The sequence below is a fragment of the Rhinolophus sinicus genome, linkage group LG09, assembly GCF_036562045.2.
Source record: "Rhinolophus sinicus isolate RSC01 linkage group LG09, ASM3656204v1, whole genome shotgun sequence".
In the NCBI taxonomy this organism is placed as follows: Eukaryota; Metazoa; Chordata; class Mammalia; order Chiroptera; family Rhinolophidae; genus Rhinolophus; species Rhinolophus sinicus.
Window position 1 is genome coordinate 4,057,874 of NC_133758.1, and position 21,648 is coordinate 4,079,521.

Sequence of the window (21,648 nt, forward strand, 5' to 3'; positions counted from 1 at the left end):
ACAAACAAACAAAAAAACAGTTTTTCATTTAAGCAACCTTTTTCATCCAGGAGCAGAGAAAGAAAGCAGGTAAAAGCAGAGGTCAGAGAATGTACTGAGGAGTGGATTCCATCCTGCCCGCTTTTACTTGAGTTACCTAAATCAGCTAAGGATTGGGAGAATGAGTAAAGAGACCCACTATCATTAGATAATCGAATTACCCTATTTTTCTATTGGAATATTGGAAGAGAATTCTGGAAATAAAATCTGTAGTGTATTGCTGAAAATAAAATGAACTCCTGTGTTGATGTTTTTGAGTACTTCAAATCTTATAAAATATAACTTTTAGATAGAGTTGTGTTAAGCAAATTGAAAGAAATTATTAATTGAGGTGAAATGAAGCAATGGATATAGTGAAAATCAATAGGACCTGTAAAAGTACTGAAGGACAGTCTTATTCCAATTTAAGTCTAATTTTTAGAATTCTTTGTTGTTGTGGTTGCTGTTAAAAATCGTGACTGGACTTTCTGGGATGGATAGTTCTGTGTTTAGATGAATATATATTCCCTAAAAATGGGAAAGTAAATGCATTTTCTCTACAAAATCGCAAAGTGGCAGTGATTTTTTAAATGATTAATGTCAAGTATAATTTTATGCATAAAATCGTTTCAGAAAATGTTGTTAAGCCTTCAAATGATAATTTATATTGCTTAACATATTGCTAAATGGCACATGCAAGAAATTTCTAATTTTTCATTCTTCAGACAATTTAGGGGTACATTTTGTGGTAAATCAAAGATACAACAGTGCTAGTTGAAATAAGATACAAAATATAGGTTAATTTAATGAATGACAGAATATGGTATGCATGTGTGTATATGCTTATGTCACATGCAACAGAGGAATTAGTAAATTTATAAAGTAATAAAATGATGTATACATATCAAATATGCAAGCAGAGAGTATTTAGAGTGTTTCTGTACAACATCAGACATGCATAAAGCAATAAAACTTGGAAAGCAATAAAATTCAATAGCTATTAAGGAACATTTTAATATCTGATAACTATATTACAATGAATTTTATATTTGGCCATACCAGGCAATGTAACATATGTCATAAAACCCTCAGGCAAATTAAAAATAAAAGGATCCCATTGGAAGGGAAAAATAAAACGGTAATTAGGAGTATCAATGTAATAGAAAACAAGAGGTAGAGATAGATGAACATAAGTGTTTGGTCAAGCCTTGTTTGATCAACATTGAAGTGTGTTTGATTCTTGCTAGTTCACTTTTACCCTGGGACCATCACACCCATTCAAAGAGTAACCATGGATTTCTGGACTTAACACATCAGGGAAGGGGTGATAGAGACAAAATAAAAAAGTCAATTCACTCACTTAAGGTTTCCATATAGGTTATCAAGCTTACGGAACCAACAAGATTTTGGTTAAAAGCAGTGATAGAATTTGAGCTTTGAAGGATTTAGTGTGTAAGATTTTTTCCACAAATAATAGATACAGATAACACATGAGGGCATAAGAATGGTATTTTTTCTCTTCCAGAGGCAATGACATCTTTCCAAGAGAGGGATAAGAAGACGGTGGCTCCATGTACCTCCCATCTCCCTTGTAGAACCGGATGTCTACAGCTGCTGTCCTATGGCGGCCCCACCACTGTATTTCGGGATGTCAGGAGTAGGTAAGTTATGTTTTTACTTTCAGGGGTTCACAGCTGGAGAGGGAATGTGCTCCAGGAGCTGCACTGAGTGGACGAGACACGGGAGTCTCATCCACACCTGGACCTTATTTAGACTTTGGACTTGGAGCTGATGAGGTTTACATAAAATTTTGGACCTGAAGTTGTTGAGATGATTGCATTTTGGTTTAGATGTTAAGATTTGGACTTTGAGCTGATGCTGCAATGGATTGAGACTCTTGGGTGTCGTGCAAAAAGTTGACTATTTGTGAAGGATGTGAATTATGGGGTGTCTGAGGGATATTGGGGTAGACAAAGTGCTAAGATGGCCTCCAACCCTCAGGATCCCGGGTGTACCCAGACTGTCACCCACTCCCACTGATTTCTGTGGCTGTGTGAACAAGATGGATGTTCACTCCTGTGACTACATTTCTAATCAATTGACTTTGGCATAAAGAGGGGTAGTTCTTGCTAAGTCTGCCCGGAAGTTTATCCCTTAGAGGAAGGACTGTGCCCTTCCCGAAATGCGATGTCTTCTGCTGGCTATGAAGAAGAAAACTGCCTTTTATGTGAGGACTTAGGAGAAGACAGATGAAGAGAGACACAGGAGGGAAGAAAGTGTGTGGAGTTTGCGTGGAGCATTGACAGGTGAATAGAATTTTCCAGGCAGAGAATAGAGGGTTTTTCTGCATCTAAGAAAATATCAGGAAGATATTTAAAGGAAGGAAATAGCATTTTGCATTTGGGGGACTGTGAAGAGTTTGGCGTGATAGAGTATCAAGTGTATTGAGCCATTGAAATAATAACAGTAATTATCATGGCCACTGTTGACTGAAGTTTTAGTTTGTGTTGGGGACTTTCAGCTGTGTGTACAACAGGCCATAATACATTTATTCTTCATAACAAACCTCTATGATATATTTTACCAAGAAGTAATGAGGAACCAGTAAAGGAGGTCAAGGCAATAATTTGGTATCCTTTTAAATAAACACACTGTACTCAATACTCATTTAGTTGGATCAGACAAAAAATACATTATTCATAATAAGTATTATACATTCATCTTTTCATGTTTGAAATAATGGCTTACTAGGTGTGATTTTTCTTCAAAATGCACCACTTAGGTCAGCACCTTTGTATTTTTCTCTTTGCTTGTAAATATTTAGGAACAGATTCTCTGGGGGGAAAGAGGAAAGGAAGGAAAGAAAGAGAGGAAATCTCTGTCCTGTGGTGTTGGCTGATTTCTGTCATGCAGACATTCCCACCTTCGCTCAATTGAGTCCATGGGCCGGGTCTCTGAGACAGGGCTGGGAAGCTGCATACCCCCCCACCCCAGCAGCTCCACTCAGATGCCCCGCCACCCAAACCTCTTCCTTCTTCTCTTCAAGATTTCAGTTTTCACACTGAACATGGTGCTCTTATAACCCGACTTTCTTTATATTAATATCACAGCATGTCTCCCTAAGACTTTCCACACTGTCATGGTTTTGTTTAATTACACGACTAGGTTTTCTACCTTTCTCTCCCCACTAGAATGTCCATTGCCAAAGGGGAGGAGCCTTATCTATTTGGTTCATCAGTGAGTTCCTAGAGTTTCTCAGCATATGGTATAAATTCAATAAAATGTGTTGTATTAAAGACTGAGAGTCTGGAGAAGGTAAATACAAGAGGCTTTTCCTCTGACCACTTAAGTTAGTAATTATATAGGTTGTCGTGTTCATGAGCAGAAGATAAATGGGCGAGAAGTGATGTGATTTGGGGACCTGCACCATCTTTATCAACTTCATTAAGACAAACATGGATAATTACATGGCTGTCCGTATAGAGAGATGCCAATGGACAGCATATGATAATATTCTGTTAAACCAAGATTTTGTCTTTTCTACTTCATTGCAGGATCTTGAGATAGAAGTGATAGAAGAAAGATTAGGGCCCCCTATCACTGCAATCTCATTAGTCACAAACCTTTTTAAATTTGCGGTGTTCAGTATGGGGTATAGAGGAATTTGGACTATGACAGACCTTGTGTCAGTGATTGTTGAAATTAATGAGGATTAATTTAAAGGTACAGGGTAACAGTAATGGAATGTGGTAATGTGACAAAAAAAAGAAGTGACTTTCCAATCCTCTTGAGTTAAAATCTGTAATATGGATTTATCATTTTGCTTTACAACTTGATCTTTACAAATCATTAGCTATAAGCATCCTCAAATATCACTAAATTTTCAGGGACAAATCCAGGTATTTGGAGTCTGCTGTTTTATTGGGTGAGCTGTGCCTTTCACTAGTTTAGTTAATTTAAGAAAACCAGACTGAAATTTTGAAGTACACCATGGGGTATGTGCTGAATGTGCCATGTACTCATATTTTTTGGTGTATTCTGATTACAAGACAAGTATAACCAACTTTAATAAGCATCTTTTCTCTTTGCGTTTGATAGGAAAATGTGTCCCTATATGCCTTTGTGTTAATGCCAAGATGTTTAATTGTACTCCAGATGTAAAGTAGAAAGTAAAAGATTTTCCAGGTAATCAAACTAAACTGCACAGAAGAGCAGAAAAAAAAATGAAATCATAAAATCCTCTGTCTTTAAAGTGATGAAGAAATTCATGTTGAAAAAACAATTATTTTTAAAATAGGTGTTAATAATGAATTATGCTTCTGAGTGTTGTTATGTGTTGAGGTAACTGTCAGTGCCGTGTGGCCGTGGCAAAGGTGTGTGTTGAGCAGTATGAGGTCACACAAATGCAGTGCAGCACTGAGTAGGAAAATCACGTTGATCACTTAAATTGCTACCTTTTCAAGGATTTACTTTTATAAAGGACAACGTAGGGAAGATGTTAGACACTTAAATGCATCATCTTCTTTATGTGCATTTTCCCATTAATCTCTGTTACCTTTTTGCCTCCAAATGATCCTTCTTTTCCTTGTTCCTGATTTCTAGTGTACCATTATTGCACATCTTGGAAAATTTTGCATAATATCATTTTATCTCATTATTTCATTGAAACACTGTATCCTCTGCCATGCTTCCCACTTAAACAGCAACAAAACCCCATTTTCATAAAGCCTCTTCCAGTTGGCACCATATTTGCCTTGTCTTTTTTTCCTAGCATGGCAAAGTTTTAAACTTTACCCAACTTGTTCCCAGTTTGCACAGATCCATAAGCTTGTCTATACTGTTCATCCAATGCTTATCCACAACATTGGTGAGCCCAGGCTTTCTTCATGATTTTCACCTTTCCAAGTGTCCCAAACCTCATACATAGGCTGGGCCTTCATGCCCTAGTGAACAAGGGCCAAGCCCATGTCACAGAATTTGTATTACTCCATGCACAAGGAAACGTACTTTTGTGTGTGTGGATGGTGATAAGGTGATTACTATCTTATTTCATGTTTTTGGCCACCTTTGCATGTCTCATTCCTCAATTACATTATAGTTTTTCTCTCCGACCTGTAGTTTTTAAAATTCTATTTACCCTCTGCATGTGTGAGCAGCTGGAAACAGAATGGAATTCATTTCACTATATGGAGTGCTTTGAATTGTCTCTTTTTGGTTGGATTTTAAAAATGTAAGAGAGGGTGTCATGGAAGCAACTTATTTTGAAAATCCAGAACTCATTTGCATCCATATTGTACTTTGAGTCAAGGATTTAGGAAGGTCAAACACTCTCATTGAGTTCACATAATAGATAGAGGCCGCTCTCCTACGAGGACAAAAACCCTTGATGATATTTATTCATGAACTGGGACAATCTCAACAGTAAAATAATTCATTGCCCAAAATATCTTTGCTGAAAAATTCAAATAGCCAGATGGTGGTTGTGCAGCCTTATATCTTTTCAAAATGTGCTGTAGTCAACAGATAGTAAGTCAGTGAAAGAGGAGCTGATATTCAGCGTAAACGAAATATAATCGGAACCATATATCTCCTGTACATAGAGTTACAAGAGGATAAGATGACAGAATAAAAAGTATGTTCCTTAGTACAGGTCATGATATTTTGTGCTAAAAACAAATATACTTGACTTTGACTCTTACTTAGTCATTCAGTTGTCTAAGAGAGTTCAGGATATCTGGTCTCCTTCAAAAGTAATTGTTGGAACATACATAAAGATATGATGATGGCCCTTCTACATCATAAAGTTAAATAATTTAATTCATAATTATTATTTAATAGTCAATGAAAATCTATCATGTCGTCTGCCTTATTTTGTTAAATACGATTACATGTGACTTGCCAGTTTAAGAACTCCTAGTAGCTGCCAACTAGCTCCTGATGCAATGTTTGTATCTGCCTCACAAGAGGCTTCTCTTGATGTGGTTTCTACTGATAATGTGGTACAGAGTTGGGGCTTAGGAATATTTAGGCATTAAAACTAGGACATATAATGATAACAATTGCCGTTTTCTGATAAATACAATTGTCTGTAAATGCTGTATCCGTTCTGTAAACATTTTTGATGCAGGGGACAGAGTTTTCATATGTTTGAGAAATGTAAAGGGGAGTCATCATTTCAGCCAGATGTCTTGTTAGGCTAAACTCTAACAGAAGAAGCAGTCATATAAAAGATCAGCGTTTCACTTTAGAATGAATATATTTTGTTTCTACAATAATTTATTCTTATATAAATTAAAAGTGAACTGTAAAGGTAGTAATCCAGGATGAGAACATTCATGCCTGTGCTCCATCATGCCCCAGGACCTTTGCATATGCTTTTCTCTCTCTGGAATGTACCCTCTCCTTACCCCATCCTCCTGTCATTCATTTCCACATCTGTTAACTTCTCCTCCTCCTTCAGTTATCAACTCAAATGTTGATTTCCCTTGAAAGACTTCCATACTCCATCCATAGCAGTGTATGTCCCTTGCTTTTATTTGAATCTTTCTAATTTGCTCTTACCACAAATGCAACTTATAACTGTTGACATAATTACCTGATTGCTGTCAGACTCCTATTTTAAACCATGTCCTCTTTAAGTGCAGATGACTTGTCTATTTTTGATGACTAGTATGTACACATAGTTTGGCATAAAAATATTTGTCAAAAGAATACGCTTGCATTGAAGAAGACATATCACTGAGTCATCGTCTTAGTTATTAAATGTAAATAAATTTCCTGAGAAAGCGTTTTAAGGAACTTCTCTGTGGTTTTGCAAAGTTACCCTTTGTAACCAATTAGGGTGGCTGGTGTGTCAAAGTTACACTGGAACATGGAACTTCTCTGGGAAGAACGGTTTGAGATCCATCTTTGATCTCTTGGGAGGTCCAGTGGTAAGGCTTGCCGTTAGCAGATGCTCACCGCAAATAACGGAAGTGAAGAAAGCACCTGGGTCAGCTCAATAGGCAGAAGCAGAGCCGTGGTCCAGTTCTATCAGAATCAACAACCCCTTGACATGAATAGCCTGATAATGGAATTCATAGCAAATAGAACCTACCTACATACTGTACTTATGCAAGAAACTGTATGTTGAGGTCCTCAATAAAAATAATGCTAAGTTGTAATAACTATTCTATTTAAATATAAACAACAACAAAAAAGAAAAATAAAACCTGTAAACTACAACTGGAGACAGCAACGTGCTATGCTTTTTGAAGGCAGGGGTAGTGATTTGGTGAGAGCCTGGAAGAGCTCGGGCATCTGATAGTGAGTGGACTATGGAAATCCATCAAGTTATGGAGAGGATAGTTTGTTAAACCGCAGGGACTGAAACAGGTCATAATGGTTAAAAAAGAAAGAAAAAGATTATTGTAGATGAAATTGCAATTGATACAATAAAGCCACTTTGGTGATTTAATTCTTACTTTTTCTATCCCTTTTTCCTTTCTCCCATCTATTAGTCTTCAAATTGTCACATATTTACCACAGATAAATGTTATTTTCCCTAGTTTCCTGACGTAGAATTGTGCATTCCCAACACAGATCCTAGATAAGGAATAGTATATACAGTGACACCTGTAGGAGTTTATAAAAATATGGAGCTCAGAAAATTGGCTTGAATATGAAAATATAATTTGAAGTCATTTTAAAAGCACAAAACAATTAAAAACTTAGCAAAAACCAATAAAATAAAGTGCTATGTACTGTACCTAAATTTCACTCACGTCATAATATTGTATAATTATACAAAAAAAAACAAAAAAAAAACCTGTTTGTGAATGAATGGTAAAATTACGAAAGGGAAATTTTCGTTAATTAATTGTCATGTGTTCAACTTTTCTTTTCAATGGGTCCTTAGAGGCACAATTTATTCCTGCCTAGAACTACAGCTGTGTCTAAATACATAACAGGGGATTATTTAGCTAATGGAATGGGAACCATAAAAGCAAAAGAATTATAAGAAATGAAAAGAGGGTCATCCTGAATGTGAGTACAACAGGTTATTGTCTCTGAATTTAGAATGACGTGATTTAAAGCACAGGATGCCGAAAGAGCCACCAACCAGTTAGTACATGCAGCTTTTGGGATAAAGAGTCGTCTCCAGAATGTATCTGCAGAAAAAGCATGGATGCTATTTCAATACATTTCAGCAAGAACTAAATGAACCCCTGCTATGTATGAGATGTCATGCAAGGTCTAAAGATAGATGAGATACGGCAGAAAAGTGCACAGTCTATTCACAGTGGAAAAGACATATTAGCACATACTTTATATGTTATAATATTCTGAACCCCAGTTGGAAGCACTCACATTTTTCCTGAAAGGTCAAAGCAGAATGCTCTTTACAGGAACTTTAAATGGAGTATTGCAAAATTGCACTTTCTTCATAACTGTATCTACCTCTGTAGTGCTTTTGAAATCTTCCCACTTGTCAGCCAGATATTTCGTTCAGTGGAGTTGATGAACCTACTCTAGTACCGTATAAGTGACATGGAAAATGCTTACTGGCTGCACTGTCTTCAGGGTTCTCTCGCCGTGACCATCGCCAGTGGGTGCAGGTTAGATGTCCCCGAGCGCTTGTTCCAGCAGCATATCCCTACCCTGTGGGTTTTGCTAATGGAGTGAACAAATCGATCTTTTGTGCAAGGGGAGTGGAAGGTGTGCAGGGGACTGGACCTGTGAGCCACACGTATATTTGTGAGAAGGAAACCTTGGGGGCAGCAGTGGGGAGGCACTGCATGGCGGGGCAACTTGGGGCAAACCATCGAGGCCCTTAAGTGTTCTCAAAACAGTGAAGCTCAGCACTTACTGGACTTGCCTTCTGTGGTTTGCGTGAATGTGTTGGTTTAAGAAGAGTAGGGAATTCTGTGTAAACTCTGTGACAGAAACTATTTATACATCCGAGTAGCCTCAAGACTTAATAAAGGATGAATGTGCCCAACCGAATCCGTTTCTAGAATCTGATCATCTTGTCCGTCTCTATTGCCTAACCCTGAATATTCTCTGTAATCTACAAACAGGAAGTAGCGAAAATAAATTTAATAAATCCTGGCACATACTCTCTCTGACTCCCACCTACCTTTATATGACTTTTCTGGTACAGAAGTTCTGGGGTATGATACAAGTGAATGTAATACATGCGTACTTTTAACTTCTAGTTAACCTTGTGGGTAGGGTACTTTTTTGTATTTTGATATGGTTAACTACACAAAATTATCAAGTCAAATTTAACCTGAAAGGATTTCCTTAGCCCTTCATTTATTTTCAGTTTTCAAGATCTGGTCTACTCCCTTCCTTATGGCTGCTCTGAGAAATTCAATCTACTTGTTTACTTAATCCTTGGAATGCTTGTTCCTAATTGAATCCGATTATATTTCACTTTTGTTTGCAGATGTACTTAAAGACCCAACACACATCGATTATCTGCCTTTTATATTTAAGGGACCGGTAGGTTGTGTAGTGATTCTAAATTTAAGCAGATAGGCATTAAACCCCTATTGGATTATCATGTACACGTATACACGGTTAAGACACCACAGGAAAGAGATAGTTAGTTCATTGTCATTGACATGTGATGTGCAAAGTACAGTGTTGCAGAAGAAGAATGGTTGAATTCAGTTCCCGCATTAACCTGAATTCCAGGTTTAGTTGTATGAATTTTACCCTATAGGTAGTGAGGATTTTTTGCAAGTATTGAGCAGGGGGTGTTACTAGGATCAGAAAATACTGCCAATAGGTGAATATGGCAGCTGTGTGTCAAAGGAAGTGACGTAGGTCAAAAATAATAAGGCATAAGAATTAGAGACTCTAGAATCATATTGTCACTGCTCTTTTTATAATGAGTGATATTTGGCAATTGGTTGAATACGGGGGCAAAAATGAAAACATAAAATTATTCCAAGCTTTTGAAGTTGGTTAAGTTTAATATCTTCATACATTTATATGAATGAGAAATAAAACCGAAGGAATAGAGGTGGTGATGGAAAATGAAGTTGTATTTGAGATTCTAAAAAGATATTCAGGTAGAGATTGTGATAAACGTTCACTTGGTATTAGTAATTATGCAGAGGATTTCATGACTTAATGAAATTTAGATAGCCTTGTAGGAAGCAATGAAATTGTATAATATACTGACAATTAGCTAAGAAATGTATCGTGTATATTTTATCCATATTTCTAGACATCAACCTCTGACCACTGGATATTTGAAACTTTACTTCTTTTATTTTCTAAGAATCCTCTCAAATGACTGATTTTATTCATACTGCAAGTTACCCAAAGTGGCCGCTTGTCTGACCTGAACTTACCGTATATGTGAGGAGCAGGAGTCGGGGGCCGAAGAGGCTTCGGTCAGTTCAAAGTTTGTTTTTGGACCTGAACTCCCCGAAATATCACTGTTAACACATCAAAGCTAAATCTATCAGCACATCCTGTTTTCACAGGGAATATCCCCTTGACAAGGGTGGCAGTGTTGCAGGTGGGAGAATGCGTGGCTTACGGCATTTCTATCAAGGCAAGGAGCTGATGAGAGTCTGGCCAATTCGTGATGTATAGTTCAGGGCTGGTGACGAGGGCCAAGTGAGGCCGTGGAAGCTGGCTTCAGGAAGAGAGCTGCTGGCCAACTCGCAGACTGTCCTGTCTTTGCACATGGATCAGTAGGAGTGTCCTGAAGCAGATAGTAAAGGCACTTTCCCAAAGTGTCAAGAGCCAGCTAACTATTTGGGGGCCAGTGTACCTGTGAATTACTGTTTTTTTCTGGGGTGGGGGGTAAGTTTAGGCCTGTTAAGCATGATGTAAATTAAAACTGTTGTGTCTCATTTTCTGTAGTGAAGAGAATGTATTACATGCCACGGCTAATAGGAAAGACTTACACACTCGCCTAAACACCAATTCCATTCGTAAGGAACAATGATAAATGTTTCTTCTTTAGAATGGGAATAGGAAATTACTTGACTACACACCATTCAATCTGGTATTATTAATTATGCAGAGAATTTCATGATTTAATGAAATTTAGATAGCCTTGTAGGAAGCAATTCAATTTTGTAATACACTGACAATTAGCTAAGAAATGTATCATGTATATTTTATCCATATTTCTAGATATTGACCTCTGACATATTAGAGCCATGAAGGCTGAGAACCTGTATCAGTCATTTTTGAACAATAAAAATGTCTTTAAAGAATAGGAAACATCCTGCCGAGAGAGAGAGAGAGAGAGACAGAGAGAAAATTTATAATAAAAATGAATTTACAACAAGACCAAAATATCTAAAAGTACTTCATGTGTGAGAACTTGAACTGCTCTGAGGAGGAAAATCAATTAGGAAAAAGAAGTTATTGGCCATTCCTTGGAACTCGATCTTTTCATGCTTTTTCATTCCCACAGCACTTTGTGTTGCTCTTATAGCACATCCTAATTTATCCTTTGTATCAGTTATTTTATGTCTGGTCTTGTAAGAGTATTTGCATTGAACAGCATATGACATCTGCTTTGAAGAGACCTAAGTAAAAATTCTTAGCTGACTTGCTTAGCATCTTGGGTCTCAGTTTTCATTTGAGAAATGGGGAAAGTGAAACCTTACAGTTTTTCTTGTCATAAAGATAATTTATGCAAAACAGAAGAACTCTGGGAAGCGCCCAATGCAAGTTATGTTACCAGGGTGTTAGCTACTTTTATCTTTCTTTACAGCTACCTATTATCAAATATAGCCCAGAAGAATGCCAATTACGTAGCATGCTTATTAATCCTTGGCCTGAAGAATCTGTAAATAAACTAATAACATAACTTGAGAGGGAAATCATGTCATTGTCACACAATGGATTAGAGGAATCATGGTGGCAAAGACTGGTAGTGCCTGTCTTTATAGGAATAGGTGATGGTTCTCCATGGACTTTGGATTTTCCGGCGCTCTGATACTAATATAACATTAATTTAGTGATGGGTCCAGCAGTTGAAGTGGTTAGGAATATTCCCATTGTAAGTAACAGAAATGTAACCCTTTCCCAGGCACTGTGTGATTCTGTATTACTCAGAGCACATACCTCTGCTTGTACTTGTTATCTTAGATTTGCTTATTCCTGAATTTTACGGCCCCTTCCCCTAAGAGCTCCACGAGGGCAGAGAAATTGTCACTCGTGTTCAGTCCTATACACCCCACACCTGAAAGATGCCTGAAAAAGATTCGTCAAAGGGATTGCATTTGCATTGTTATTTACAAGGCTTTTCCCCAACTAGACTGGGAATGCTCTGATGGCAGAAGCTCGGCTTCCCCACCAGCACACCCTTTCCTAACAGTTCCAGGCATTCAGAAGTGTGATGAGGATGAGCAAGACTTGATAACGGAGAATTATTTTAGGAAGGTAGTCGTTAATATGTCTTTGGATCCCTTAAATAGAGACTTTCAAGAGTCTTATATGGCCAAAAATTAATGTTGAAATTGTCTAGAGGGCATACGAAAAATAAGCTAAACTATGTAAACATAATTTTTCTGGTACATAGTAAGTATAATATAAATGTTAATGGTTAGTAGGGCTACTTTTTTCTCTCTTTCTCTCTCTCTCTGTCTCTCTCTCTCTTTCTCTCTCTCTCTCTCTCTCTCTCTCTCTCTCTCTCTCTCTCTCACACACACACACACACACACACACACACACACACAGTGTTATAAAGTTTTCCTTAGGTAATACATACTGATAAAATCAACATTATCAGCTTTTTGTACTTCTACTTTTTGAAAAAAGTCCAGTGTTAGATATATTGTTTCCAAATATTTTTTCTCTCAATCTGTAGTGAGTCTTTTAACAGCATCTTTAAATTATCTTAATAGTGGCTTGCACAGGAAAAAAGTGTTTAAATTTTAAATTTACTTACCATGTTCCTTTATAGATTGTGCTTTCAGTGTCTTCTTTAAATACTTTTTGCCAAACCCCAGGACACAAACATTTTATCCTATGCTTTCTTCTAAAAATATTACAGGTTTTTTTTTTTGTTTGTTTGTTTTGTTTTATATTCAGTATAGTCACCATTTAGAGTTCATTTTTGTGTAATGGTCTGAGGTTTGAGTTAGGCTTTTTAATTTAGTTTCTTTTTTTGCATGTGGATGTCCAGTTTTTTCAATACCATTTATTAAAAAACTATTTTCTTTCTCCACTTTAAAATATTGCATATATCGGCCTTGCTCAAAAAAGTACATATCTTATTTGTGTGGATCTCTTTCTGGACTCGATATTCTGCTCTATTAATTCATATGTTGTTCATTTACCAATACCATGCTGTCTTGACTGTAGCTTAAAAACAGCTTTTATTGAGGCCTAATTGATATATGAAAAACTGAACATATTTAGTATCTAGATAACTTGATTATGGAGATATGCATGCAGTCTTGAAAGCACGGCCACAGTCAATGTAATAAACATATCCATCACCTCCAAGACTTTCCTGCTGTGTGCGTACGTGTGTGTGTGTGTGTGTGTGTGTGTGTGTGTGTGTGTTGGGTTTGGTAAGACCATAACTTGAGATCTAACCTTCTAACAAACTTTTAAGTGCACTAAACAATATTGTACAGCAGATCTCTAGGACTTGTTCATCTTTCATAACTGAAATTTTATACCCACTGAACAACTCCCCGTATCCCCTCCCCAACCCCTGGCAATCACTGTTCCACCATCTGTTTCTATGAGATTGACTATTTTAGGTTCCTCATGTAAGTGAAATCATGCAGTAATTGTCCTTCTGCGACTGACGTCTTTCACTCAGCACATTGTCCTGCAGATTCATCCATGTTGTCACATTCCTTCCTTTTTAAGGCTGAACAAATTCCATTGTGTGTTCATGCCACATATTCTTTATCCATTCATTCATCCAAAGATACTTAGGTTGTTTTCATATCTTGGCTATTGTGAATGATGCTACAGTGAACATGGGGGTTGCAGATATCTCCAAGAAATCCTGATAGCAGGCCATGTATCTGATAAGCAGCTACTATGTAAATTATATAAGGAACTCCTAAATTTAATAGCAGATATATATAGAGAGAGATAGACATAGAGATAGTGATGAGAGAGAGAGAGAGAGAGAGAGAGAGAGAGAGAGAGAGAGAGAGAGAGAGCGATATGTAGATAGCCGCAGCTAACAGAGAGACGGGCAGAGTAGAATGATGTAAAGATTACTTCCTACTGATGTGGAAACTGAGTTCCCACCTCTGGAACTACTCTACCATCAGTATTCTTCTGCGACATGGTCCTTCATTACTTGTCATTTCAGGGTAATAAACCTCTGGAAGAAAACTCAAGGTTGAATGAGAATTTCTTGGTTAAATGAATAAAAAAATTAAAGACCATTAGAGAGAAAGCATTTCTGATCCTGAAAATATTAAAGCGTAGCCGTCTGCCTTTATCATTGTTATTTTTTGTAATTTATATACTTGCCTCTCTAGCATTTTATATCATTTTAAAAATTATATTTCTGATATTGATGAATGCTTACTTAGAAGGTGGTTGAGATGAGACTGTTGTCACATACACAATGAAGAGTAACCACATTTCTAAAATGTGTGGAATCCCTCTCTGCTACCAGTTCTTTTTAATGATATATTTCCTAAAGATTTTCATTCGCTGATTCTTAAACATTTTGGATTGTTGCCTTAGGATGGAAAAATAGTCTCATCAGGTTCATGTTCCTCTTAACATTTTATAGTTACTCTTTTTAAATTGTCATGTTACCCGAGGCTTTATAAGACATATCTTACTGAATTTTTTCATGGCGATAGAGACGGAGATAATTATGCATTTGGTCTTGGTAACTGGTACAAGTCTTGTTGCCAGTTAGACGGGTGAGTTCTTCAGAAAACTGTTCCAGTACTGGAAAAACGACTTGGTGTAATCACAGACAGACTAAGAGAATGGTTAGGTGTTTGCATTTCTGAATCAGACTGACCAGGGTTTAAATCCCAGTTCAATGACTTTTGGTGTGACCATGCACAAATTATTTAGCGATTCTAAGTTTAATCCATAATAATGGGATAGTGATAGAATTCAGAGTTGCCTTTACTCAGTATCTGTAAGGATAAAATAGATTATGCTTACAAAATGCTTATTCGCACCGGACCTAGCACCTAAGTTCTTAGGTATTACTGAAATTTACAATTCAAACTTTAAACACCTGTCATTCTTTTGATTCCCTTGCATTGTGTAAATTATCTATTTTTCTTATTATTAGGAAATCCACAACAATGGGGAAATAATGAGAAAATGGGATGTGTTTGCAGACTTTGACAAGGGAGACTGTTAAGACCTAGAAGTCACCATTAAAATTTCAGTGGACCATTTTGAAAAGTAAACTGGCAAAAATAATAGTTGGCCATGCTCTTGAGCTGGTTGCTGAACTACTTTGTTCAAAATCTCTTTAGTACTTTGTAGTCATTTCACCACACTGCTGCATATCTCATGAACACAGGTGCCATGGAGATCGTGGGGTAGCGTAGGGAAGGTGTTACAGGTAGACTGCAATCACGTAGTGTCAGGAAAGAAACTCTTCAGGTTAGAATCTGTGTGATGCAGGAAAACAAATGAAATCAGTGGGTAAATTTAAAGGGAAATCATTTAAAACCCTGAGGGCAAGCACTTATATGTACTGATATCCAGTAGGGAGATTCTATACATGTTTTAATAGGAAAAATGGCCTGGTCAGATACATTTGGGATGTAGATTGCACCCTGAGAAGCAAGGGAAGACAGGAGATTTACAGGTGGTGAAATACCCACCATTCTCTAAGCAAGACTTTCAAATTAGACATGCTTCGGTCACCAAATATTCTCTGTCAAAGTTACCTAAACATCACCCAAACGTGAAATCTTTTCATCCCAAGCCCTAATTCTTATAATTACTATTTTTGTTTCTCTTTTGTATCTTGATTCCTTCCTTCATTTCTCAATCACAGGTCATCAAGTTTGCTAGTTTACTAGTGCAGAAAGAGAGAAAACACAACTGTTCCTCAGAAAAGTCTAAAAGTGTTCTTTTATGCATAGCCCGCGTTCTCTTCATGGATTTTGTGACTGCTAGGCTGGAAATGTATAAAACGAAACAGTCCAGAAACATGGAACGCTCTCATTTCAATTATACCAATGTGTGATGCTTCCTTCCACGTGGCCTTCACTGGTTCCCAATTAGGAGATGGTGTGAATGATTGATCTGGACTGTGATGTAGTAATTCTATAAACTGTGCGGGTCCTCACTGCAGCCCAGTCACCCTTCCTGGTCTTACTGCTCCTGCCTCTTTCTTTGCTTCTCTTCTCCCCTCCAACGTTCAGCAGCTCCACCCCATCCTCCTTGTCAGGCCCCTCTGACCCAGCTTCCTGCCACCCAGAGGGCAGGCAGTAATCAGAGCCCTTCCTCCCAGGCTCCGGGGACCCGTGGCCACGGCCTGAGCGCGCTCCTCTGCAGCCTGACCGCCTCCTGAGCCCTGGCGCCATGTCTTCTTGGCGACCCAGACAAGTGCCCCTGGGTGCCCCCTGTCTGTCCTACTTCCACGCCTCTCTTTCTAAGGGAACCTTCCAAAAACATGTTTCTCTGAACTCAAACGAGAGACAAACTCGGAATCGAAGCTCAAAACACAACGTAATCCCAAATAAAATGCTCAGCTGCTTAGGCAGACTCACCCCTGATTAGGTTCCCAGCGACTTCAGTTTTCCTGCTTCCACAAGGAAAATGGTTGAATAGGCAATTCCCATTAATTTAGCTAAGAATACTTTCAATGAGTTTTCTCCAAAACTAAAATTCCCCCCCCCCACCCCCAAATAGAGTTTGATTATTTACTCCTAGTAAGACAGGCAGCCTATAGTTGACAATCTTTCAAATTCTGCATTTCCAGGACTCAAATTTTTGGTTTTACTCTCAAACATATAAATCCAACAAATGCCTTAAAAGATTTAGAAGGAGTTTTGCCATGTGCAAATCTGTAAGCATTGCCTGCCAGTATAGTAGAATAACCATAGACTATATCTGAGAAAATTCATGATACAATCACGTCATGCCTCTTTCTCTTCTTCCTTTTAACTGGCTTAATTCTTTCATGTCAAGAAAACCATAAGGAAATTTAGAACTAACAGTAAACAGTTGTGGTGCATTCATTGACTTTTCTTCATTTTTCGCTCATGGATGATACAAGGCAGCAAAAGAATCACTATTTGCATGAATGTTGCTTGAGGGAAAAACGCGAATTTTACTTAGGAATAACTGAGTCTGTTTCCTTATGAAAACAGCTGCTTGCTCAAATGTCTGACATTGTTTGACCATAGACCAAAGCAGAAGAGTCTTGAGCCTGGAAAATTATCATACCAGATGTCAAAATCCTCAGTAATTTTCCCAAGAAACATCTACTATAAATCAACATGGTTTCTTTGTGAACCTGCCAGAATGCATTAGGGCTGAAGTGTACCCCGCAGATACCTAAACAAATTAACATGCTGTAGAGACTTATTTGAGAGAAACCAATTGCATTTTGTTAATTTTCAGCCAAAGATAATAATTTTAGTTTTAGAATAGCTCACAGGAAGCCATTTTTTGAGACAGTAATTACATAACGATCCTAATTGTCTATCAAGAACATATTTTGCTTGATAATAAAACCAAATTAACAGTGTTTAGACCTATCAGGGGATTCTTTTGAATCTTCAAGTGTTATTCAAAGACAGTTTTAGTAAATTTGTTAAGGACAAATGCTCGCTTCCTAGCAAACACTGAATAATTATATGGTGAATGATGGATTAAAGCAATCAATGAATGCTCATCAATAGAACCATATCTGCAGTTCATCACACCACTTACCTCTGTCCACAAAGTCAGATGCCAATTAATGAAAGACTTGTGTCTTCAACATATCTACAACCCAGTGTTAACCTTCCCCTACTTTTGTGAAGCTTCTATGGTGTTTTATATTTAAGATATATATTTTTTAATAAAGAGAGAAAGAAAATGTTTCCATAAGTTTTAAGAAATGGTGATTAGAGAGCTGGAACTCTGGAGTCATGCGGTTGTGGCTTGAATTTCTATTCTACCTTGTAACAGCTGTTTGTTTGGGGCAAGTTGATCAACTTCTCTGAGCCTTAGGGTCCTTCCTCATCTTGAAAATGAGACTAGCTTTAATACTTCACCTCAGAGTTGTCACTAGAATTAAATGAGATAATGCATGTACATCACTTAACATTATGCCTGGCATACGTTAGGCAGTCCCTCAAGTTTAGATATTAATTTTAGCCTTCTTCTTCTAATTTTTCCTTGCACTGCTCTATTTTGGTAAACATTTTATCATCATGACAAATATATTTTGTTACAGTGGATAAATTTCCATTTCACTGGTCATGAACACTGGTTTAGCATACATAAAAACTGAATAACTTCTTGTTATGTGATATGTTAAAAAATGTGTTTTTCTTCTTACTTGCTTAAAACCGCTGTCAAGTTATCGTAAATTTAATTTGTAACTGCCTATTTATCCATCTGGCATTTCATTTCTTTCACTCCCATTGTGTTGAAATGAATGGTCATTTAAAGCTGGGCTCTCAGGATCATGCATGCAAATGTTTGCTTTGCATTAGCAAAACTAATGATTTGGGTTCCATATTGCTCTGATAATAAAACTAAACTAAACCCCTAACCTTATTATGGATCACTCCTTTGGGAGGCACAAATGCAGGGTTGGAGCAGAGATGAAATGATAAGCAAAACTGTTTGAATGGCTATTACAAAATCACAAAGTAAATCAAAGGTAAATGTTTTAATAATAGAAAGTATAATTAAGGCAGTGTAGTTCAGCTCTTTATATCTGATAGGGCTGCAAAACTGTGAGCATGTTGGCCTGTATACAAAGTCTGATTGCCTTGGTTGTCCTCAAGTCTTTGCAGAACGATGTACTTTGCTGAAGATTAAATAATGTGATATGGAATCAAACTTGAGTTACACAAGTGCTATGGTCTGGAAGTTTGTGTACCCCCAGAATCCATATGTTGAAACCCTAACCCCCAATGGTATTGGGAGGTGGGGTCTCTGGGAGGTGATAGGTCATGGGATGGGGCCCTCGTGAATGGGATTAGTGCCCTGAGAAAAGAGATCCAGAGAGATTCCTCCAGCCCCTTGCACCACGTGAGGCTAGAACCAGGAAGAGGGCCCTGACCTGACCAAGCGGATGCCCTCAGCTCAGGCTTCCAATCTCCAGAACTTGAGAAATAAATATCTTCCTTTTATGAAACTTCTCGGTTGTGGTATTTGTTATAACAGCCTGAATGGACCAAGATACCAAATGTCAGAGATTTGACATGTTTTGAATAAGCGTATTGCCTTTTGTTGTTACAGTGGTCTCCCTTTACTGAGGTTTTGTTTTCTGTGGTCTGAAAATATTAATTGGAAATTTCCAGGAATAAACAATTTGCAGGTTTTAAGTCATGTGCCATTTTGAGTAGCATGATGAAATCTCACGTTGTCCCGCTCTGTCCCACCTGGGATATGAATCGTCCCTTTGTCTACTGTGCTCATGCTAGACAGGCTCTCTGTCTGTTAGTCACTTTGTAGCCGTCTCAGTTTTCACATTGGTTACTAGAGACAGACAGACAGAGAGAGAGAGAGAGATAGAGAGAGAGAGAGGCCACAGTCACATAACTTTTATTACAGTATATTGTTATAATTGTTCTATTTTATTAGTTGTTGTTAATCACTTACTGTACCTAATTTATAAATTAAACTTTATCATAGGCATGTGTATATATAGGGAAAAATCGTAGTTTGTATATAAGGCCTGGTACTTACTATCCATGGTTTCAGGTATCCACGTGGGGTCTTGGAACATATCTCCAGTGGATGGGGTGGGGGGACTACTGTATAAGCTTTTATATCTTAGAAAAATGTCTTATCAGTTCTTCTTTCTCACAATTCTTTTAGGTGTGCAGGGATACTTGTCCTGTCTCCCTTTTATAAGAAATTAAACAAACCTCTGAATTAATAGAAGTCACAAATCTACCTGACCTGTGAACCCACCTACCTGACTTTTCCATTGTGTCAGACTTCCTCTCTGATTAAGAAGAATTTAAAATTGCATGTAATTGTTGCATAACATTTTTAGTGCCCATTCTTGCAAGGCACAATGGTATAATTAATCTATATTTATTGATGTAAGTATCATTGGTATTAGGACACTGGGGCAACAGAAAGACCAGAAAGGAAATCTGAGAGAAGTTTGCCTATTAAGAGTGAAAGTAATGACCACTGCTCAAATGATAATATCAGAACTTTATAGATTGACCCATCCTCTCATTATAGTGACTTCATTCCTAGTTTTTTGCCAATTACCCACCTTTATCTCTAGGCCTAAACGTTCCCCCAAAGCGTGCGTGTGTGTGTATCAACAGTCCCAAAACTGACATTATTTTCATATCCTGTTATTTAGAGCCTGATTTAGTTTCATCAAATCTAAACTGATGTCAACACCGTACCATTGGTGACCCAAGCGAGTGACCGTGGAGCCATCCTGGGTAGCTTCTATAGCACACATTCATACTTATAATCACCTGCACGTTGAACAGGTTCCACTTCTGACATCACGTTTTCATCTCTCCTTTCCCATCGCTGTGGAGCGCCCTCAGACGTGATCCCTCCCATCATTGGATTATTAAAACTTGCTTCCCTAGTTGCTTCTGACTGTGACAGACAACTGAAAGGAGATGGCGAACCCAAATCACTAGTCTTTGCTCAGGGCACCTAGTAGAACCGCTTTTACATAACAATTGCAGGTTTGGTTTGGTCCTTAGGTCCTTTGCTACTCTCTGGAAGCTCTGTCTTCATCCCTTTCTGAGAGAAAGCAGGTTTTAGTGAATTCTCCCAAATAGTCATGCCTTGTAGCTGAGACTTCGCTTTTACAATTAGAAAAAACAACGAGGACCACCACGAAGAATTTGCTTGTATTCTTCTCTGCAGTGTCCTAACACCTTTCCCAGAGGCCCCGGGGTAGGTGGCTGACTAAAATGGAAGGGCAGAGGTGACAAGGACAGCTGGAGGAAAGCCTTGGGGGAGTGACCTCTCAAAGCTTCCTTGACTACTGTTTTCCTCTACATGCTCTTCTCACTGTTTCATTTTTTGGAAAATTTCATTGTGTGATAAAATGTGCTCTGCCATTAGGATGGACTGAGTATTTCTGGCGACTCTCCAGAACCATAAGGGAACATTGGGGCTAGTCTCACCCCTCTGATGCAGTGCTCAGTGTGACGTATCCTCATGTCTCAGTAAAGCCAACCACATAATTAAATCTTGTCCAGATTGTGTCAAATAACGGTGACAACTTTGTCCATGTAGTTTTTCTTGTTGTTGTTTTATAACCTGCTTCTAAGGATTCTTATTACTCCTAAAAATACCCCCACACTAAGCTCTTAACTTTTCTTGCTAACAAGGTATTTTAAAAATATTAAAAGATTTGCCTCATAATCATTTACTCAGTCTGTGGAAGGAAGATCAGTCCACGTTTACAGAGATTATATACTAACATTTGTAATAGCGATTGCAAATGATACACATGTAATATCTTGATTATGCTTCTCCAAAACTCAGTGG

The 21,648-nt window shown here is 37.8% G+C and overlaps 1 long non-coding RNA gene across 2 annotated transcripts in view; it reads left to right on the top strand.

Moving 5' to 3' along the window:
• Window positions 1–21,648, top strand: part of LOC141573125 (uncharacterized) — a 521,122-nt gene that overhangs the window by 374,045 nt on the left and 125,429 nt on the right. For both annotated transcript variants that reach the window (XR_012498699.1, XR_012498700.1), the window contains one exon: window positions 1,544–1,679. This is a non-coding gene — a long non-coding RNA (uncharacterized LOC141573125). The remainder of the gene's footprint in view (window positions 1–1,543; window positions 1,680–21,648) is intronic.